Source organism: Mauremys mutica, chromosome 1 (genome assembly GCF_020497125.1).
Source record: "Mauremys mutica isolate MM-2020 ecotype Southern chromosome 1, ASM2049712v1, whole genome shotgun sequence".
Classification (NCBI taxonomy): Eukaryota; Metazoa; Chordata; order Testudines; family Geoemydidae; genus Mauremys; species Mauremys mutica.
The window spans coordinates 319,829,989-319,850,838 of NC_059072.1; positions in this window are offsets into that span (position 1 = coordinate 319,829,989).

Below are 20,850 nucleotides of genomic sequence, written 5' to 3' on the forward strand. Positions count from 1 at the left end.
TGTGTCGGGATTAATGTCTTGGGCCTGTGACTGTGCTGGCTGTTCAGTAAACTACAAAATCCAAAGCTTGTGTTTCTTCTAAAATATGTTCTTCGCCTGAGTTTTTGCACAGTCACCCAGTAATCCTGTCATGGAGACTCTGGGTGTTGTAGAAAATGGTGCTGGTGACCCATCTTTGCTCTGAGCGTATCAAGGCCCCAACATAGGATTTGTCCAACCTTTTTCTGTGTCTTTTAGAGTGGGTGTAAAATCAAGCCCTGACTGCATATGGTCATTAAAGATGCCATTAGCACTTTTGGCAAGGACTCTTGAGTTCCAGTGCAGATCATTATATTCTGTGAACAATCTAAATTCCAATCTCCTACTGGGTCATGTACTAATAACACACTGAAGACTTCACCAAGGTGCACATGTCTGCGGAGAAGATATCAAAATCTATCTGTGTTCGGAGTTAAGGCGGAGTGTGACTTGCAGAAATTGTGTGTGCATTGTGATTATATGGTGAAAGTGCCAGGTGTTTATAGTGGAAGGGAAGAGTCCCCCATCATCATGTGTTTGGACAGTATGGTGTGCAGGTGGTAAACATACGAATGAAAGTTTCCACGGTTGGTGATTTCCTTGATTGTTAATGACTGCGTTGGCAGGATTTGCATTTGAGCAACTTTATCTCTAATTAAACAACCTTTTTTCCTTAGATACAATTAATTTGCAGCCAATTTCTTATATTCCTCTGCTGCTCTTCTCCTCTCCCCAGTAGTCTTAGGGTATGTCTACACTACAGCAGCATAGTTACGATGCTGCAGCTGTGCTGTCCTAGTGCTGTGTGTAGACACTTCCTACAATGACTGAATGGGGTTTTCCATCAATGTAGTTAACCACTTCTTTGGGCGGCGGAAGAATTCTTCCATTGACCTAGCTGTGTCTACACTGGGGCAGGGGTGCTGGAACAATTTTTATAGTGGGGGTGCTGAAAGCCATGGAACCAAACAGTAAACCCTAGATATAATGGAAACAACTTCAAGCCAGGGGGTGCAGCAGCACCCCCAGCACCCTAGTTCCAACACCTATGCACTGGGGGTTAGGTCAACCTCACTGTGTTGCACAGGGTGCCAAATTTTTTACAGCACAGAGCCACGTATCTAGGTCAATCTCATTTTTAAGTGTAGACCAGGTCTTCATTACCTAAAAGCCAGAACCTTTGTATTCATACCAACTACTAATGCCTGCTTTCATCAGGCCTTGCTGTCAGTTCACAGCCTGAGACTTTGAAAGCTGCTGAAAGGATTTGGACACCCATTTCCTCTTAAAATTAAATGGGAATTAGGAATCTCTCTGTGTTACTTGTCTTGAAGGTACTAGATTGCCATAGCGTCTGAGCACATCACAGTCTCTGATGTGTTCATCCTCACAACACCCCTGTGAGGTAGGGAAGGGCTGTTATCTCCACTTCACAGACGGGGAACTTATGCACAGAGAGACAAAGGGCCTTAAGGAGTTCGGTGCTGAGGCACTTTTGAAAATCCCACTAGGCAGCTACCTGCGTCTTTAGGAGCCTAAATACATTCAAAAGTCTAGCCCCAAGGCACACAGAAAGTCTGTGGCAGAACAAGGAACCAAACCCAGGTTTCTGGAGTACCAGGTCAGTGCTCACTGGATTATCCTTCTCCTCTAATTCCTTCCATTCCAATCTGGTAGCTGGCTTTGAAAATTCCACCTAGAATGGCTATTGCACACAAAACATATGCTAAAAATATGGTTTTATATCCCCTTTTATAGGTTTCCATTAAATATCTGAACCCATTTCTAGGCATCTCTGAGTGCCTTAGTGTTACGTCATCATCCCAGTGTGCACAAACACAACATGCCCACTCTAATTTCTCTTGAATAAATTAACCATTATCTCAACAATAACTTTACTCTTTGCCCCTAAAAGATCAGTGTTTGTTCTGTTGGATCAGCCCTTAAATGCATGATGATCCATACATGTGTGGCATCCAGGAGAACATTTGTAATATCCAAAAGGGAGGCAATGTGGTCTAGATAGATCATAGTCTCTGAAGCCAGGAACGCCTTTGTCCTATGCCCAGCCCTCCTGCTGACTAACGCTGGGATCTTGAACACACCAACGAGGACTCTCTTTTCAAACCTGGGTGTCAAAAGTTTGGCACCTAATTCCATCATTAGGCACCTAAATAAGTGACCTTATTTTCAAAGATGGGAGCAGCCAGAGCTCAGCAACCCAGACAGACAAGCCTCCTACTTAAGTGTCTAAATATGGAAAGTGCAAAACTTTTAAATGGGGATAATACTTTTCCATACCCACCTCACACATGTGTGGTGAGGGTTAGAGAAGGTCTGTACAGCAATTTGAAGAAATGAAAGGCTAAGAAGCAATAGCATTCTCCAAAGCAAACATCCTTTTCTATCCTTCGTGAGCACGTGCTTGTTGACGAAAACCCAGCAAGAATTCTCTCGTGTAATGCAGTTTTGTGGCATTGGTGTTTGCACTAGAATGAAAGGCTCTGTATGACAACAGGCCTACAGCAGGAGGATCCACTGAAGAGAAAGAGACCAACGTGAGCTATCAGGAAGGGTTTGAGGGACTAGAAAGCTCCAGGGTGTCACTCCTGTACAAGAACTTGTGGCTAGAATCTCTCATCCCCAACAGATGACTGGCCATGGGACTTGGTCACCAAGTGCGGGGCCCTTCTGCGTCTCCTCATTTCTGACTGAAAGGACAGAGCTGTTGACTGTGTGTAGAGCACGTGACTCCACTTTGGTCAGAGCAGCTGCTGTGAGAGGAAATGGAGGTTCAGAAAGTCAGCGCACATGGTGAGCTAAGGGAGATCAGAGAACAGGCACCATGTTCTCCAGCACGACCTCTCCCTGACAGGTCTCTACTGTACCATATTTCAGGCCATGCAGGACGAGACTGGGAAGGTAGTAGCTACATAATAAAGGACCCAGCATAGCTGCCTCCTGAATATATTGTCCAGGCTCAACAAGTCACAGAAAGAAAGGGCAAATATTTTAAATCTTTCCTAAACAAAATACGCACTGACTCAAAAACAGTTATGCTCACTGTGCTCAGCACAGCTCTCTGAAAGTTCACCTGGCGAAAAGCATTTCTTATTCTGTATTAACTGCAAAATGGATTCCAGGGCTCTTTCCATTAGTCTACTAAGTGTAACCCTTCTACCAGATGGAGCTGGCAGCAACCAGGGCCTGGTTCAATATCTAGGGGTTCCTTTTCAACAATACAACACAGAACTGACTGAAGCCCTCACCCAGTAAACTGGGAAAATTACATGCCACCCTGGGCGCCTCTAAGAGGCAATACTTCCCCTCTCACAAAGACAGAGTCTAAGTGTAGAAAAGAAACTTTTAATGAAAGGAGAGAAGTTACCCAACATTAATTAGGGAAAATGCCACAAGCAGGATTCATAAATATAAAACTGTGAGCAGGACACCCACCCCAGAGTGCGTGAGGCTGTGTCTTCTGCCTCATGTTCTTGAGTCCTACAACCAAAAGTTCCTTTTCTGTGCCCCGATCTGCTCCCTCACAGTGGTTGTTCTTGGTCAGTGAGGACCCAGGGTTCAGAGGTGCATCTGTGTGAGTTCACCTCCCACCCGGGGAAGAAGGCTTGCTCTGGCTGGCCACCCTACCAGCCGCAATTCTTCTCTGCTCGCCACCCTGCCAGCTGCAGGTCCTCTCTGCTCACTGCCCTGCCAGCTGCTCATTCTGCTCCTGCCAGCCAACTGCTCACCACTCACACTGGCTGACTCTCAGTTACCATCTGCTGCCACCTGCCTGTCCGCTGTGACCTCTGCAGGTCAGTCGCTGGGTGATTTTCAGTTTTTAGCAGGCTGGGCAGAAACACTGTCCCACTGCAAGTGATTTCAGCTCTCACTTAACACTTAAAATAAAAAAGGCTCCTAATGGAGCCTATTTTGCTCCATCTTTGAACAGTAGGGAGGAACAGGTTAAACCAGACCGGAGAACCCTTAGAGAGCATCCCCACCTCCTGGCTGGGACACCTGTCCCCATCCCTCTTACTTTCACAGGGATCTGGCATTCGAGCCCCTGCCTTAATTAGATCCTTTCCGCTGAGGGTGACCCCCTCAGTTGGGACAGGTTAAGTACAGTTCTACTCCCCTTTATTCATACAATAAAGACAACAACATTGATAACATTTCACTACCCCTGCATTCAGTACTAAAGTGATTTGTAACTCAACACCAGCCAAAGTTGATCACTTTGAGCAACACAGCTCTATCTGCTGGATATCTAAGCAGAGTAGGTGTATTCATGTAAAGACAGTTTGCTCCTGAAGTCTCTCCCTCTTCCCGCTAGCTGTCAGGAAAGAGTTCATTCAGACCCTGCTTACATCTACCCTGACCCTCCCTGTGGTATATCTGCACCTAGATGGCATTTCTGAGCATACAGATCTCCATAGTCACCTTATGAAAAGTGACAGTTGTATCACTAGCCATTTAGGAACCTAACATAGGAGTTTCCACCCACTGTTATATTTGATGATGAGGTTGGAGTCCAGGTGCCATTTCCCATTACCAGAAATGTGATGGGCTGCATTATGAGTCCCTCTGAGCTCGCGTTTTGTCTCAGGATCAATACCCCGAAATCCCAAAATCCCCACATCCAGCCTGGCTGGTGAGAGAATCTTGTGATGAGCCATTGCAATAGGAAAGACACGCCTGGAATTTTCTATTCTTTCTTGCTTGATCTCCCATGCTGGCCTCCCTCTCCTGCTGATGCCAGGTCCCAGTCTACATGCTGCACATGTAAGCATCCTTTTACTCTGGTGTGAATGCCAATGCCACAAAGCTGCATCCATTGTGAAAACCCTCTTTTGTGTCAGCGGTGGTTTGCTTAGCCTAGAACAGAGGGCAATAGTGGAATCTTCCTCTGCTAGCTCAGGTAGTGGGGGATGCCCGTCTAATTCATTAGAAAGAAGCCTCTGCCATTTTTAATGTCAGAGAGCCAAATTCTGCTCTCAGCTACATTGGTGTAATAACATTGAATTAAATGGGCTTACTCCAAATTTACTGGTGTAACTGCGAGCAGCATCCTGTCTCAAGGAAGCATGTATGCACTTGAGTGCTGTTTATGATTGTGACGGGGTCCCCAGGGTGCAGCCTGGGTCTGTGGGACCACTGTGCCCCCTTAACTCTCTCCAGTATGGACTGTCTCTCACAGTGCCTTGCTAGTGACCAGCAGCAAACCCCTCCAGGAGCTGTTATCACTCAGTACAACCGCATATGGAGTCCCACAGCCAGCGAGGTTGCATGCATGCTCCCAGAGCCACCCATGAATCACACAGAGAAAGGCAACAGTCAAATCCCCCCAGCTCCCAGCACTGTACCCCAGGAATATACCGTCTTGCACTGCTCAAGATTGGCAGCGCAAAAGTATTAATTGGTTCCCCATTTCATCAATGGAAAGTGGACATACATCAGCCTTTGAAAACCTGAGCAGATTTCCCACACACTTCATATGAACTCACTGGTAAAGATAAACAGTAAAAGAAGTTTACTGACTACAAAAGATAGATTTTAAGTGATATTAAGTGATAGGCAAAAAGTCAGAGTTAGTTACCAAAAAATATATATATATATAAGCGCACAGTCTAAACTCTCAACCCTATTAGATTGGGCAGCAACTAGACAAGCAGTTTTTCTCAACCCACTGGATACTGCAGTCCTTAATATACAGATTTCACCCTTGAAATTTGGGCCAGTCCCCTCAGTTGGAATCTTCAGAGTGTCCTTGTTGCTTGCAGAGTAGGTGGGTGAAGGAGAAAGGTCCAGCATGTGGCCAGTGTGTCTGTTTTATACCCTCAGTCCATGTGCTTGGGGAGCACAAGTCCAGGCATGGCTGGTGGGCATTACTTTTGGGCTTGGCTACACTTACAAGTTGCAGCGCTGGTGGAGGCTTTCCAGCGCTGCAACAACACCCCGTCCACACTTGCAGGGCACAACCAGCGCTGCAACTCCCTGGTTGCAGCGCTGGCTGAAAACCCATCCCGGCAGAGGTATAAGGAGTGCAGCGCTGGTGATCCAGCGCTGCCCAGCAGGTGTGGACACTCACCAGCGCTTTACCTGTCCTCCAGGGAATAAGGAGGTATCCCAGAATTCCTGTTCAGCCACTCTGCACATCAGTTTGCACTCTACTGCTCTTGGCTCAGGTGACCCGCCCTGTAAATGCCCCGGGAAATTTAAAAATCTCCTTCCTGTTTGCTGCAGCCAGGTGTGGAGTGCAATCAGTTTTAATCAGTTACAGGTGACCATGCCTCCACGCGGCAAACGAGCCCCAGCATGGAGCACTGGTGAATTGCAGGACCTCATCAGTGTTTGGGGTGAGGCATCTGTTCAGGCACAGCTGCGCTCCGGCCGTAGGAATTACGATATCTTTGAGCAGATATCAAGGGCCATGCTGGATCGGGGCCATGATCGGGACGCAGTACAATGCAGGGTGAAAATTAAAGAGCTGCGGAGTGCCTATTACAAAGCCCGAGAGGGGAATCGACGATCCGGAGCTGCTCCCACGACCTGCCGTTTTTACAGGGAGATGGATGAGATACTTGGGGGTGACCCCACTGCCAATCCCAGGATAACGATGGACACTTCTGAGCAGGCTGGGGGACAGGAGGAGGAGGCGGAGGAGGCGGCGGAGGCGGAGGCGTGGGGGGGGGAGGAAACCGCGAGTGAAGCTCCTGGCATGGGGGAAGAAACCGCAGATTCCCTGGAGGCATGCAGCCAGGAGCTCTTCTCAAGCCAGGAGGAAAGCACCCAATCGCAGCAGCCAGCAGTTGCAGAAGGACAAGCAGAGGAGCGTGTTACCGGTAAGCGGCTTTTATTTTCTGGGTGAAATGTTTCTGGAGAGGAGGGGGGGTTATGGATGCATGCATGCCAGCCTCTAGATGTGGAATAGCCCGTTGATGTGGTCTATCACGTCGCGGTAATCTGCCTCAGTTATCTCAGCAAAAGCTTCATCCAGAGCGTGGGCAATATGCCTGCGCAGGTTTATAGGCAGAGCCACTGTGTCCCTTGTCCCAGTGACGGTGACGCGTCCGCGCCACTCTTCTGCCAGTGGTGGGGGGACCATTTCTGAACACAGGCAAGCCGCATAGGGTCCCGGGCGGAATCCACATTGCTCTAAAAGAGCCCCCCGCTGTTCCCTAGTGACTCGCAGTAGGGAAACATCTTCCAGGATTAAGTCCTGTGAAAAATGTTGGGAGACTCTTTAGTGAAGAGATAGGGAGATAAGATCACCCCTGCATCTGCATTTCACTCAACCCCTCTAGCACTCCAGATTACCCGAAGCAACCAGCTCCCCTCTTACACCCAAGCCCCACTTCTCCCCATATAAGCACTGCTCACTCACCATGTCGTGGCTTCTGTAGTGTTATGCGTGTGGGTAAAAGAATGCTTAAATAAGAACTCACTCCCTCAGTGTAACAATTCATGTCTGGAGATAGTGGATACAATGCTGCCCGTGTTAAATGTTGTCATTTCTGTTTCTACAGTGACCTTGACTACTGGACTGCCCAGATGTTCAACATCACAGAGGCTTCAAAATTTGAGAAAAAATCCCCGAAAGAGCAAAGAAGACATGCTGAAAACTGTTCTTAATCAGTCTGCTCGAGAGAGTAAGGACTTGAAGGATTGGCGAGAGAAAGAAAGCAGGACACGCAAGAGAAATGCAGTGGCCAAGAGGAAAACCACGGAGCGGCTGCTAAGCATCCTGGAGCGCCAAGCGGAGTCTATAGAGTCACTCGTTGCCATGCAAGCAGAGCACTACCGTGCTACTCCCCCACCCGCCCCGTCCTTTGTGCCTTGTGCCCCAATGTCAGCTCAAACCACCTTTCCCCAGCATCCAGGTTCTTACCACCACCAGCTGCCTCCAACACCTGTATGTTCCCCAACCAGCCCTGATACCTACCACCACCCTTACCCTCTGCATTCAACCCCCATCACCATGCAGTATATGAACCCTGAAGTGCAGGATTCATTAAACAGCAATCCAGACAGGGCATATGCAAACTTGTGACTGTACAGTTCACCAACCCACACCCCTGCCCTCTTGTGTTCATGAAATGTTGTGTGTCTGTCTGTCTGTCAAGGAAGTTTTTTTCTTTTCAATAAAACAATTCTTGGCTTTGAAAACAGTCTTTATTATAGCAGATAGTGAAAGATACCTTAGCCCAGTAAAGAAAGAGGCACTACAAATCATATTATTATTATGGATAATAGAATAACAGTGTAAGCAGTGCAATTCCCTCCCATGCAAGGCAGCAAACATTATTGTTGGCTTTCAGCCTCAAATTCTTCCCTCAAGGCATCCCTAATCCTTGTAGCCCTGTGCTGGGCCTCTCTATTAGCCCTGCTCTCTGGCTGTGCATATTCAGCCTCCAGGACTTGAACCTCGGTGGTCCATGCCTCACTGAATGTTTCACCCTTCCCTTCACAAATATTATGGAGGGTACAGCAAGCGCATATAACCGCGGGGATGCTGCTTTCCCCCAAGTCTAGCTTCCCATACAAGCAACGCCAGCGGGCTTTTAAACGCCCAAAAGCACACTCCACAGTCATTCTGCACCGGCTCAGCCTGTAGTTGAACCGGTCCTTGCTCCTGTCAAGCTTCCCTGTATAGGGTTTCATGAGCCAAGGCAGTAACGGGTACGCGGGGTCTCCAAGGATCACAGTGGGCATTTCGACATCCCCTACTGTGATCTTCCTGTCTGGGAAAAAAGTCCCTGCCTGCATCTTCCTGAACAGGCCACTGTTCCGAAAGATGCGTGCATCATGCACCTTTCCAGGCCAGCCTGTGTAAATGTCAATGAAACGCCCGCGGTGATCCACAAGCGCCTGGAGAACCATAGAGAAATACCCCTTCCGATTAACGTACTCTGATGCCAGGTGGGGGGGGGCCAGAATAGGAATATGCGTCCCATCTATCGCCCCTCCACAGTTAGGGAAACCCATGTGTGCAAAGCCATCCACAATGTCCTGCACGCTCCCCAGAGTCACGGTCTTTCTTAGCAGGATGCGATTAATTGCCTTGCAAACTTGCATCAAAACGATTCCCACGGTCGACTTTCCCACACCAAACTGGTTCCCGACCGACCGGTAGCTGTCTGGAGTTGCCAGCTTCCAGATTGCAATAGCCACTCGCTTTTCCACCGTCAGGGCAGCTCTCAATCTTGTGTCCTTGCGCCGCAGAGTGGGGGCGAGCTCAGCACACAGTCCCATGAAAGTGGCTTTTCTCATACGAAAGTTCTGCAGCCACTGCTCGTCATCCCAGACTTCCATGACGATGTGATCCCACCACTCAGTGCTTGTTTCCCGAGCCCAAAAGCGGCGTTCAACGGTGCTGAGCATTTCCGTAAATGCCGCAAGCACTTTAGTGTCACACGCGGCAGGCAAATCCATATTGATATCATCGTCGGAATCCTCACTGTCACTTTGGAGCTGAAGGAATAGCTGGACTGCCAAACGTGTTGTGCTGGTGACACTCATCAGCAGAGTCCTCAGCAGATCGGGCTCCATTTGCCACAGAAATCGCGATTCACACAGAGAGTAACAGAAAGACACTCACAATGGCGCCAAACGCTGCTGGAAAGAGTGAATGCTGGGATGTGAAGCGATGCACCACGGGGCGCTGGCAAACAGGAAGCGGAATGACCCGCACACTTCCTTCCCCTTCCCACAATACTCAGCGCCAAAACGGCGCCAAAACGGGACGAGGTGCTCTGTGGGATAGCTGCCCACAATGCACCTCTCAATACAGCGCTGGAAAGTGCTGCAAGTGTGGCCACACTGCAGCGCTGGTAGCTGTCAGTGTGGCCACACTCCAGCGCTGGCCCTTCCACAGCTGCATGACCAGCGCTGTAACTCCCAGCGCTGCAACTTGTAAGTGTAGCCAAGCCCTGAGTCCCCAGGCATGGCTGAGCAATTCCCCTGGTGTGGCCTCATGCAGGTGAGTCATTGAATTGTAGCTCCCTTGCTGGACAATGGTTGTTGATGGGTTGATTGACACTCCGCCCGGGAGTTGGTTCCTATTGCCTCTGGGGAGCTAATATCTGGCTGATTCCCCAACTTACAGCATGTTTTAGTGACAACCGTGCAACACAATTCTCATAACATTGCATGCATTAATGATACACATATATGGATAGAGAAATGACTTTCAGCCGATCATAACCTTTCCCCTGATACCTTACAAGGCCTGCTTTAAATGTAAGATCACAATTATATACAGATGAGGAATATAGGGAGGTTACAGGGTGCTCCCCCAAGGTATGTTACAACGGTGTCTGTACATAACAATCCCATACTGTAAAGCTCATCTGTGCCAGAGAGAGAGTTTTCTCAGGGGCCGACCCAAGACTGTGGAATGAGCTCCCCCAGGAACTAAGGCCCATCACTAATGTCACCACTTTCTGCCTTGGGTGCAAGGAGCATTTCTTTGACCTGTCTCCTCTACTATAAACACATAGTAACGTGTGTGCATGTATATACAGATATGTAGATAATGTAAACAAGCCCCAACATTCTCCTGCACGCACCTCTCCCCTGGGGACAGGTTGAGAAAAGAAACACATGACAAATACCTAGTCATGTTGCTTAATGCACTGCTGGAATGAGCTCATCGGTGATGAGCCGTGATGAGCATGGTATAAAAACTTAAACAGAATAGAACTATTGCGACTTACATTTATCTGATTTTCTGAAAGGAGAAGGGGTATTGAGCAATTAAGGAGCATGTGTAAACCAATAATTAGTCATATTAAGTGATCTCTGCAGGCCTCAGACTCCAGCTTTCAATGCTAGAGGATAAAAGCCTCCTGGGAAACAGAAGCTCAATATCCTTCTGCAGCAGGCAAACAAAACCTTGTGAAGTTATTTTAGAAAACTGAATAGCATCATACAAATATGTTTCCTTTATCTAAGAGTCAGGTCATAGCAGCCTGAACTACCAGAGACTAGAATGGAAACAACATAAAAATAAATCCTTCCAAAATTTGCAATCATTACCACTTTTGGCATACTTAAATATAAACACCATCTGTGTTTATCATGAAATATGATCGTAACTGGGACCTATTCTTCCAGTTACACAAATGTTTATGAAGTGTTACAGTAAGGGGCACCTGGAATCCTTCCTCTGAAGCTGAACTGAGCTTAATTTATTTGCAAAACTGCCAGATGCTTATGTAGATGTGGCACGGTTTTGCCAGGAAAGGAATTACTAGGGAAGAAAAACAAAGCCACTGATCTTGCTTTTATGGCAGCAAATCCAAAGATAGAAGGTACAGATTGAATTATTCCCCAGAATTAATTGCCCTGAAAAATGTACTTTCTGGTTTTTATAATAAAAGTTACTCTTTTAAAATCCAGCTGGAGGAAGAGACATGCCAGCAAAGTACCCAAATGCATTCTGCCCCTTTACATCCCTGGCTAGAAGAAAAAAAGAACATAAGAACATAAGAACGGCCATACTGGGTCAGACCAAAGGTCCATCTAGCCCAGTATCCTGTCTACCGACAGTGTCCAATACCAGGTACCCCAGAGGGAGTGAACCCAACAGGCAATGATCAAATGATTTCTCTCCTGCCATCCATCTCCATCCTCTGACAAACAGAGGCTAGGGACACCCTTCCTTACCCATCCTGCCTAATATCTAATATAAAAGAGTTGGGGTCCTATTGTTCCTCTGCCTCCATAGATGGGGGTGGCAAGAACCCTACATATTTGGATTGGGGGTGTACAGGAGACTGTCATCTCCACTCCCCACAATTGATCCCAACCCTTCTGCTTCCCCTGGAGAGGGGCTCTGGGAGCAGGGCCGGCTCCAGGCACCAGCATTCCAAGCTGGTGCTTGGGGCGGCATTCAGCAAGGGGCGGCAGTCCCTGTTGTTTTGCCCCCAAGCAGCACGCCGAATTGCCGCCGCAGACAGCGGGGACAGTCTGTGTGCCCTTAGGGTGGCACGCGCGTTTCCGCGGCGACGGCAATTCGGCAGCAGCAGCTTCTCTGTTTAGCTGTCCGGGGCGGCTTCAGCTAAACATAGAAGCTGCCGCCGAATTGCCGCCGCCGAAGAAACTCACCTGCCGCCCTAAGGGCACACGGACTGCCCCCGCCGCCCGCGGTGGCAATTCAGTGTGCTGCTTGGGGCGGCGAAAACTGTAGAGCTGGCCCTGTCTGGGAGTGTTGGGTTGTGCAGTACAGCAAGGAGTGGGCCAGAGGTGAGAGTACTTGCAGGCAGCTTTTGTCTGTGAAATTATAGCCCAGCCCACACCATCACTTCTGTCATCTGCAGGACTTTTGTGGGTAAGTCCGTGCTGATTCTGGCAACACTGAGTGGTCATACCTGCGTTTCCTCTCTGCAGTCTGAACCACCACCCCTTCCCCAGCAGGACAGCTTCTACACTAGATGTACTGTCAAGTTTCAGGAAGTGGCTGGGGGAACCAAGAGTTTGTGTATGAATCTCCAGACAACCATATGTGCATATGGCCTTGACTTTCATGGAACCCAAGGCCTACACTGATGTTGGGGAGACATATTTTTTTAAGGTGCAGAGCCACTTGCTTCTTCCACACAGGAACAAGCCCCCATCCCCCCTCATTTCCAGAAAAGAAAAAAAACAGAAGAAAACTGAGAGTGGAAACTCACATCATTTGCTGTCTGGTCTGTGGGACCAGCCCATCTAGGAGATGATAGGGCTCTGGGTTTTCTTAACCAGAATCTCTAGATCTAACACTCAGATCCATAAAGGTATTTCAGCTTCCATTGATTTCAGTGGAAGTTAGGAGCCTAAATACCTTTGTGGGTCTGGGCCTATATGCCTGTGCTTCCCCCATAGAATACAGAGTCCAGGCAGTCTGTTTCCTTGTTCAGATTTAGATCTCACTGCATGGCAATCAGTTGTAATCTACTGTATGGTTTGCTTCTTCAACAAAAAGAGCTCTTTAAATATTGTCATTAAATGTGAAGTCTTTTTAGATTATAACGATAATTAAAATGTAACGATCTCTTTGACAGCCAGAGGTGAAAAGATGAAGAAATCCTAAATATATTACACCACCTAGAACTGAATACCCTGGGACAGATTCTGATCTCAGTTGCAGTGGTGTCAGTCTGGAGTTATTCCAATGAAGTCAGGATTGACACTGGCATTGCTGAGAGCAGAATTCAGCCCAATATCTTCCTGTAGCATACAAGGGAATTAAGCAGCACTGTTTTGCAATAGAAATGTATTGAAACATACAAGGAGATTTTAATTTAAAAAAAGCAAGTATAAGAGCCACAAAAATAAAGCTATTTCCCCAATTCAGATCAAGATTTTTATGCTTGGTAGAATTACAGAAAATAGTGCTTCAAGAAATCTGTTAGATTATCCAATCCACTCACTGTAAATGCAGGATTGTCCCATCCAGTACACTTTCTAGAGTTTTGTTCAATCCAGTTTTAAAACTTGTAGACAATTGCCGCTGGAAGCCAATCTAAAATATCTCACTGATTAAAGGATTTTTCCAATATTCAGCCTAAATTTTCCTTTTATTAATTATATCCCATTCACCCCAGTTACACCTCCCATGTAGTATTCTAAGCAATATTTCTCTAGCTGTAGCGTTTACCCTCTTCAGATATTTGTAGACTGTTTTTCATATTTGCCCACATATTTCATTTTCTTTTAGACAAGCTGTACTTACTTAGCTTTTTACATTTTTCCTTATAAGTCAATCCCTCCAGCTATCTGATAATTTTTTTGATCTTCCTCCAAGTTACATATCACTATTCTTCTAGTGGTGTTGTCAGACTTCCAGGAGCAGCTGCACCAGAGCTATGTAGGGCTTGATCTTGCAGGGTGCTGAGCAGTCTAACCCCAATCCAGCACACATGCTTAACTTTAAGGACATAATCAGTCCTATTTACTTCAATGGGACTTCTCAGACACTTAGAGCTAAGCATGTACTCAAGTGCTTTGCTGGATCAGGCCCAGAATGTGAAGTTCTTCACAGGATCAAGCCCATAGAAAAGAATTACTACTTCCCTCAGCCATGACAAGATGTGTCTGCATATGCAACCCAAAATTGCATTGGCTTATTTTGCTGACATATTACATTGCAAATTCATGTCCAATTTGCTATTCACTCTCACCTCTAGGTCTCTCTCAGCATCCTAGCTTCCTAGGTTTCTCCTTTCCATTATGTTTGTTTGGATTATTTTCCCTCAAGAATTAGCTTGTCTTTTTCCAGTCTGAATCTCATTTTGTCATTTTCCACCCTGTTCAGAGCACCCCCAATAGAACCGTCTAGTGGTAATGGGGGCTTAAGTGAGACTGGAGGTCTTTGCACAAGGGCAAATTTCCCCCTAATTAATTAAAGGGGGAAAGAGTCTCTCTGATTAATACCAAAATGTTTGTGGGTGATCAGCAAACCAGATACTCTTCAACCTTTTGGTTGAGCAATTATACTAAGATAATCAGTGAGCTATGAAAATACTTACATTTAGAACTTTTTTATGACAATTTATTCTCATTTACAGTCTGGCAACCTCCACTAAACTCAAGGAGAGCTGCAAAAGGTGAGCACCCCTGAAAATGAGGTAACTTTTAGTTGGGTGCTTAAATGTGGATTCAAGAGCCTAACTCTACACACCTAGGTATAAACATTTTGACCTTGTTTCCAAATGAGACATGAAATGAGCTGAAGAGCTAACCTTCTCCCATTCCATTCATCATACTGCACGGATAAGACTGGAAGCTGTTCCAAAGGTTAGGAGCTGAAAAGGAAAAGGCTGTGGCAAGGTGGTGAGGGAGAACAATATTAGTTTATTTAAGGCCCAAGAGAAAACTCTGGCAGCTGTTGTGTTTGCAATATTTTTTACCTAGAAAATTCTCAAGTGGCAATTCATTTATAGCAAGATCTGCACAGAGAGCAGGCAGGTGCTAGAAGAGCAAGGATAAGAGAGACAGAGAATGTCCTAAAGGTAGTTAATGGTGAGTACATGTGGAGTTTTAAAAACAAATCGGATCGTTTTGAACTTGATCATGAAATCACTGGGGGGCACGGGTGGGAGAGGGGAGTGATGGGGTTGTTTTTCTTGGTACTGTCATGGGATAGGCTGGGCTTTCAAGAGGAGTGCCGGCCTAGACTCTTACCTGTGCCAGGGTCATGATCCTCCTTATGGGACCGAAGTAGGAAGGGTAACATCAGTATCATGTGATCAAGAATGTGTCCAAGGACAGGATTGCTGGAGGATATTTAAGAAGCAACCTGTTCTCACTATGGAGTAGAGTTGACAGGAGTTGCAGTGTGCTGGCTAGCCAAGGAACAGGGTCTGGGGAAGGACTAGTAGTGGTTAGTCCCTGCTGGGAAGGATTTGGAGAGAGTCCTGTACTAGGACAGTGCTGAGCTGGGGACGGGGGGTGTTTGCCAGGTGCTTCCCTGTGGAGAAAAAGGTAGGGATGGAGTCTGAAAGGGGCTTAGCTAATGAGGCCTGAAGAGGCCTAAGAGGAGACCAGCTGTGTAAGAAGTAGCTTGAAGAAGAACAAAGCAGGTGTTGTGTATTTGGTTGTCATGGGTTTTGTTACTATGGCAACTGAGTTAGACTATTAAGGGATAGCTCAGCCGGTTTCAACCGGCTGAGTGAGCTCTCTGTTTCTGTAAATAAAATGGAGGTTTTGGTTAGCTGTCTGTTCTCTGGCCTCAAGTGATTGCTTCCTACACCGGCTGCCCCTAGGTCATAACACTGGCGACGAGGATGGGATCCTGGTGCTGCTCCAGTAACAGAAGGAAGTAGAAGTCAAGGTAAAGACCAAACAAAGAAAAAAAGCTGCTTGTTTGCACTGACTGTGAAAGTGAAACTAAAAATCATGGCTACTCTGACCAGGCCCCTGGAGCCTTTTGATGAGAATACAGAGCAGTGGCATGTGTATACTGAGCGTTTTGAGCTTTTTGGTATTGCAAATGACATTACAGAAGCGAAGAAGGTGCCAATATTCTTAACTGTTGTAGGGGCTAAAACCTACTCTCTGCTACGCAGCTTACTACACCCTGTTAAGCCTGAGACTAAATCTTACAGTGACATTGTGGAAATCCTGGGGTCTCATTTCTCCCCAAAACCACTGGTAATTGTTGAAAGATATAGGTTCCACAAAAGAGACCAAAAGGAAGATGAAACAGTTGTACAATTTGTAGCCATTTAAAAAAAGCTAGCAGAACACTGTGAATTTAAAGAGATGTTAAATGATGCCCTGCGTGACAGGTTAGTGTGTGGCCTCTGCAGTGAAGCTATACGGAAGCGCCTACTGACAGAGGCTCAGCTTACATTACAGAAGGCTGTTGATATTGCTGTCTCCATGGAACTGGCTACAAGGGAGGCACAATATATCGGTGCATCCCCTAGGGTGCAAAAAGTGTCACAAGAACCGACCCACAAAACTGTGCAGAGTCAAGAATGTTACCACTGTGGTAAGCTGGGTCACCAGGCATCAGAATGCTGGTGTAAGGACCTGGTGTGTCGACACTGTGGCAAAAAGGGACACATTGAGTATGCCTGTAAACAAAAGAAAAAGAGGCCTGTGGTCTGGCCGACAAAAAGAGGAACCTTGCATACCCTAGAGCAGACCCAGGATGATCAAGGTGACACCTCCTCACAAGAGGAAGTGCCACTGCATGTTTTGTCTTTGGCAGCGGGCTCACATGAATACTGGGTAACCCCCTTATTGGAGGGCAAACCTATACGCATGGAACTAGACACTGGTGCAGCTGTCTCGCTGGTTCCTGAGACTGTGTATAAGGAAAAGCTACAGCATCTTCCGCTTAAGGCAACAAAAACTGTTCTGAAGACGTATACAGGTGAAGCTGTGCCCATGTTGGGCACTATTGATGTTAAGGTGGAGCTCAATAGACAGGCGGCTAAATTGCCACTGTTTGTGGTGAGAGGTGACTACCCAGCCTTAATGGGTAGGTCTTGGCTTGGGAAGATTCAGCTGAACTGGGCAGAAGTGCACCGGATGACTAAAGAAGAAACCAGTCTAACCCCTATACTAAGGAAACATGCTGCTGTTTTTGGAGATGATTTGGGAAGTATGAAGGGAATCACTGTGACATTGAACATTAAACCTGGCAGTCCACCAAAATATCTGAAAGCCCGAACTGTGCCATATGCCATCAGGCCAAAAGTTAAAGCAGACCTGGAGCGCCTGGTCACCAATGGAGTCCTAATACCAGTTACCCATAGCTCATGGGCCACTCCTATCGTTCCAATAGTGAAGAAAGATGGCTCTCTCCGGATTTGCGGTGATTTTAAAGTCACTGTCAACCCAGTGTTGTGTGCAGAGCAATACCCGCTTCCCCGCATCGATGACCTCTTCGCAGGCCTGGCTGGGGGACAAAAGTTCAGTAAGATTGATCTGAGTCAAGCATATTTACAGATGCACGTCGATGAAAAGTCCCAAGAGCTGTTGACTATTGTGACTCATAAGGGGCTTTATCGATACTGTCGCCTACCCTTCGGAATCACATCGGCTCCCGCCCTGTTCCAGAGGGCTATGGACCAGATCTTGTGTGGCTTGTCAGGAGTTCAGTGCTATCTGGATGATATCCTGGTCACTGGAAGAAATGAAGAGGATCACTTAAAGAATTTAGAGGCTACCCTACAAAGACTGGAAGAGTATGGCCTACGAGTTCGCAAAGACAAGTGTGAATTCTTCAAGCCCTCTGTTGAATATTTGGGACACATCATCGATTCTGCAGGTCTTCATAAGGCCCCTGCAAAAGTTAAAGCTATTGTGGAGGCTCCCCCACCTCGAAATGTAAGCCAGCTACGCTCATTTCTAGGACTACTGAACTATTATGGAAAGTTCATCTCACAGTTAGCCACACTGCTAAAACCACTTCATGAGCTCCTTGGGCAGAACAAGGCCTGGAAGTGGACTGAAGCCTGTGATGTTGCATTTAACAAAGCTAAGGATGCATTGTTAAATTCTGAAGTTCTAACGCACTTTGATCCATCCTTACCCCTGCAATTGGCCTGCGATGCTTCCCCTTATGGAGTGGGAGCGGTCGTGTCACACATTATGCCTTCGGGAGAAGAAAGACCTATTGCTTTTGCTTCACGCACTCTAAGCAAAGCAGAAACTGGATCTTTAGTTAGGGCGAACCCACGGTTATGGGGCAAAATAATCCCCAGGGTTTAGCCGGGAATGGAGGCAGTCTACCCTCCTTCTCTAGTTTAGTGTGTGTTTTATTTAGGGGATGTTCTTATTAGGGGGGGAGGAATATGTTGTGTATTTGGTTGTCATGGGTTTTGTTACTATGGCAACTGAGTTAGACTATTAAGGGATAGCTCAGCCGGTTTCAACCGGCTGAGTGAGCTCTCTGTTTCTGTAAATAAAATGGAGGTTTTGGTTAGCTGTCTGCTCTCTGGCCTCAAGTGATTGCTTCCTACACCGGCTGCCCCTAGGTCATAACAGCAGGGTGAGTCTTTGTGTAAAGGTTACAGCTTTAGGCTCCCTAACCTAAAGCCTGGAGTAGGGGGAGGGCTCAGGGTACCTGCTACCTCATCTGCACTACCAGGAGGGATGAGTTATTACTCCTGCCAGAAGCAGAAAAGGACTAGTGAGTTGAAGAGCCCAAAGAAGAACTGAGCCCAAAGGGACTAAAATAATGTTTTGTTCTGGTCCACTCTTGTTTTGGGTGAAGGTCCCAATATATCCTATAAGCCTTGGGAAGATCCAACCAGCTACAGGAAAACCAAGGCATGATGGTCTCCAGATGCTGGAGACGTAAGCCACACTCAGTACCACACGTGTCAGTAAGTGAACATTAGTAGGAGAATGCAGACAGTGGAATTTGGAAAATATATACAGCCTTTCTTTATAGGTGCCGACACCATACAATACACCATATATATTAAGACCTTGCCACTTGAGGTTTTCTCCAGGAAAAATGCTGGAGAAACGACTACAAGGTAATCGTCTGGATTTTAATAAGCTATTATTATATTACAAAGAAAATGAAATCCAATAGAGTTCCAACAATCAGTGTTTAAGGAGCTGCATTCATTTTACACTCTACTCATTGTTACTAATTTCACAATAGAGTTGATTTAACCCAGTTCTTAAAACAAACTGGTGTTAAGACCTTTTGTGAGATACTGGCTTTGTCTCAAAGCCATCTGCTACATATTACTTCTAAACCATTTATGTAAAGCCAGAACAGCTCAGGATCTGTATCTAGTTCCTAGTGACTGCCAAAATGTTCTGCAGGATGTGGCAACGTGTGACTTTACAACAGCTTTTTATATCAAAGAAAAAGCCCAAGGCTAAAATATTTGAGACAGTGGAGCCTCTGACTCAGAAAAACTGCAGTAAATCCATTCTGTACATAAACTGTGTCTGTGTGTTGAGACTGGAAAACTGATTTGCGTGAGGCAGAAAAGTTGTCTGTGAATCCAGATAGCACAGACTGATATTTCATTGTGTTATAGAAAACACTACTTGTTCCATTAAAATGCTTTTTCTGACTTGGTTCCTAGTGAATAAAATCTACCCTGGCTGTGCCATTACTACTCCCCACAACTAGTGGGGCATTGGGCGGGTGCCTCTTGTTAAAACTTTGTCCCAAATGGAAGGTGGGGATGGTGTGGGAATGAGTTCCCTGTCTCTGATGGAATTGCTCCATTTCAGGGCTTGACTAAATCACCCGTTCCATAGATGACTTGCCCCCAGCACTCACTCCGGTTTTAAAATAACAAAACATCAAACCCTCCGAAATGCACCTGATGGCAACTACCAAGTGTCTGGGGTATTACTTTTCCCCCTGAAATCAGTATATATCCATGTGTCCCTTACCTAGGTCTTTATATGCCATTGTGAGGCTGGCAGAGCAGTTGCCAGCTGATCCCAAGATCTCACTAAACATTGACAAATATACAGCTGGAAACCAGCCTGGCTTAGCTGTATGTTAGTATTTGTAAGATAAATATTAGAGTTGTAAGAATGTGTTTGGTGTCTAGACGTTATGATCAGTGTAGGATGCTGCATGTATTGATCTCACTTATAATGTCTATAGCCCCTGGTGTAAAGTTATATTGTTTGCACTGTAAACCTCTGTAATTGTGTAACCTACCAAACAGGAAAAGAAGCATTAATTAAGGTAAAGTGCTCATCCTTCACACAGGATGGCCCACTGAAGGCAAATGAGGCATTGTGTAGCATCAGAGGACCCAGACCTTGTTGATTGCATTCCAGGAAGGGGAGACCTGTGCATGAACTCATCCCATCAGCTTGGATTCTGGGGTGAAGCGGATAAAAATCCCTGACAAGGAGCAACTGGGATCTTTATGCTGTCTGAACTCTGAGGGGCAAAGATTCCTAAACGTAATCAAGAGATGTTCATGTTGCTTGGCACGGGTCAGCCCGAAAAGGACATATAGAGCTGCTTATTATAGAAGCTTATATTACTTTTTATATCTAAGACTGTAACTCATTTGTGTATGTATGTTTCCTGTTTTAACCTTGTGAATAACTCATTCTTTAGTTAATAAATCTTTAGTTAGTTTATTACAGGATTAGCTACAGGCATTGTCTTTAGCTTGAGATCTGAGTACAAATGACCTGGGGTAAGTGACTGGTCCTTTGGAACTGGGAGTAACCTCAATAATGTTGTGATTTTTGGTGTAAAATGACCATCTGCAGCATAGTCCAGCTTCCCTGGGTGGCAAGATAGACTGGAATGCCCAAGGGGACTGTCTGTGTCTCCGTGGTAAGACTGTTGTAGTGCTTTAGGAGTTCGCACTTGTTACTGGGCTGGTGAAA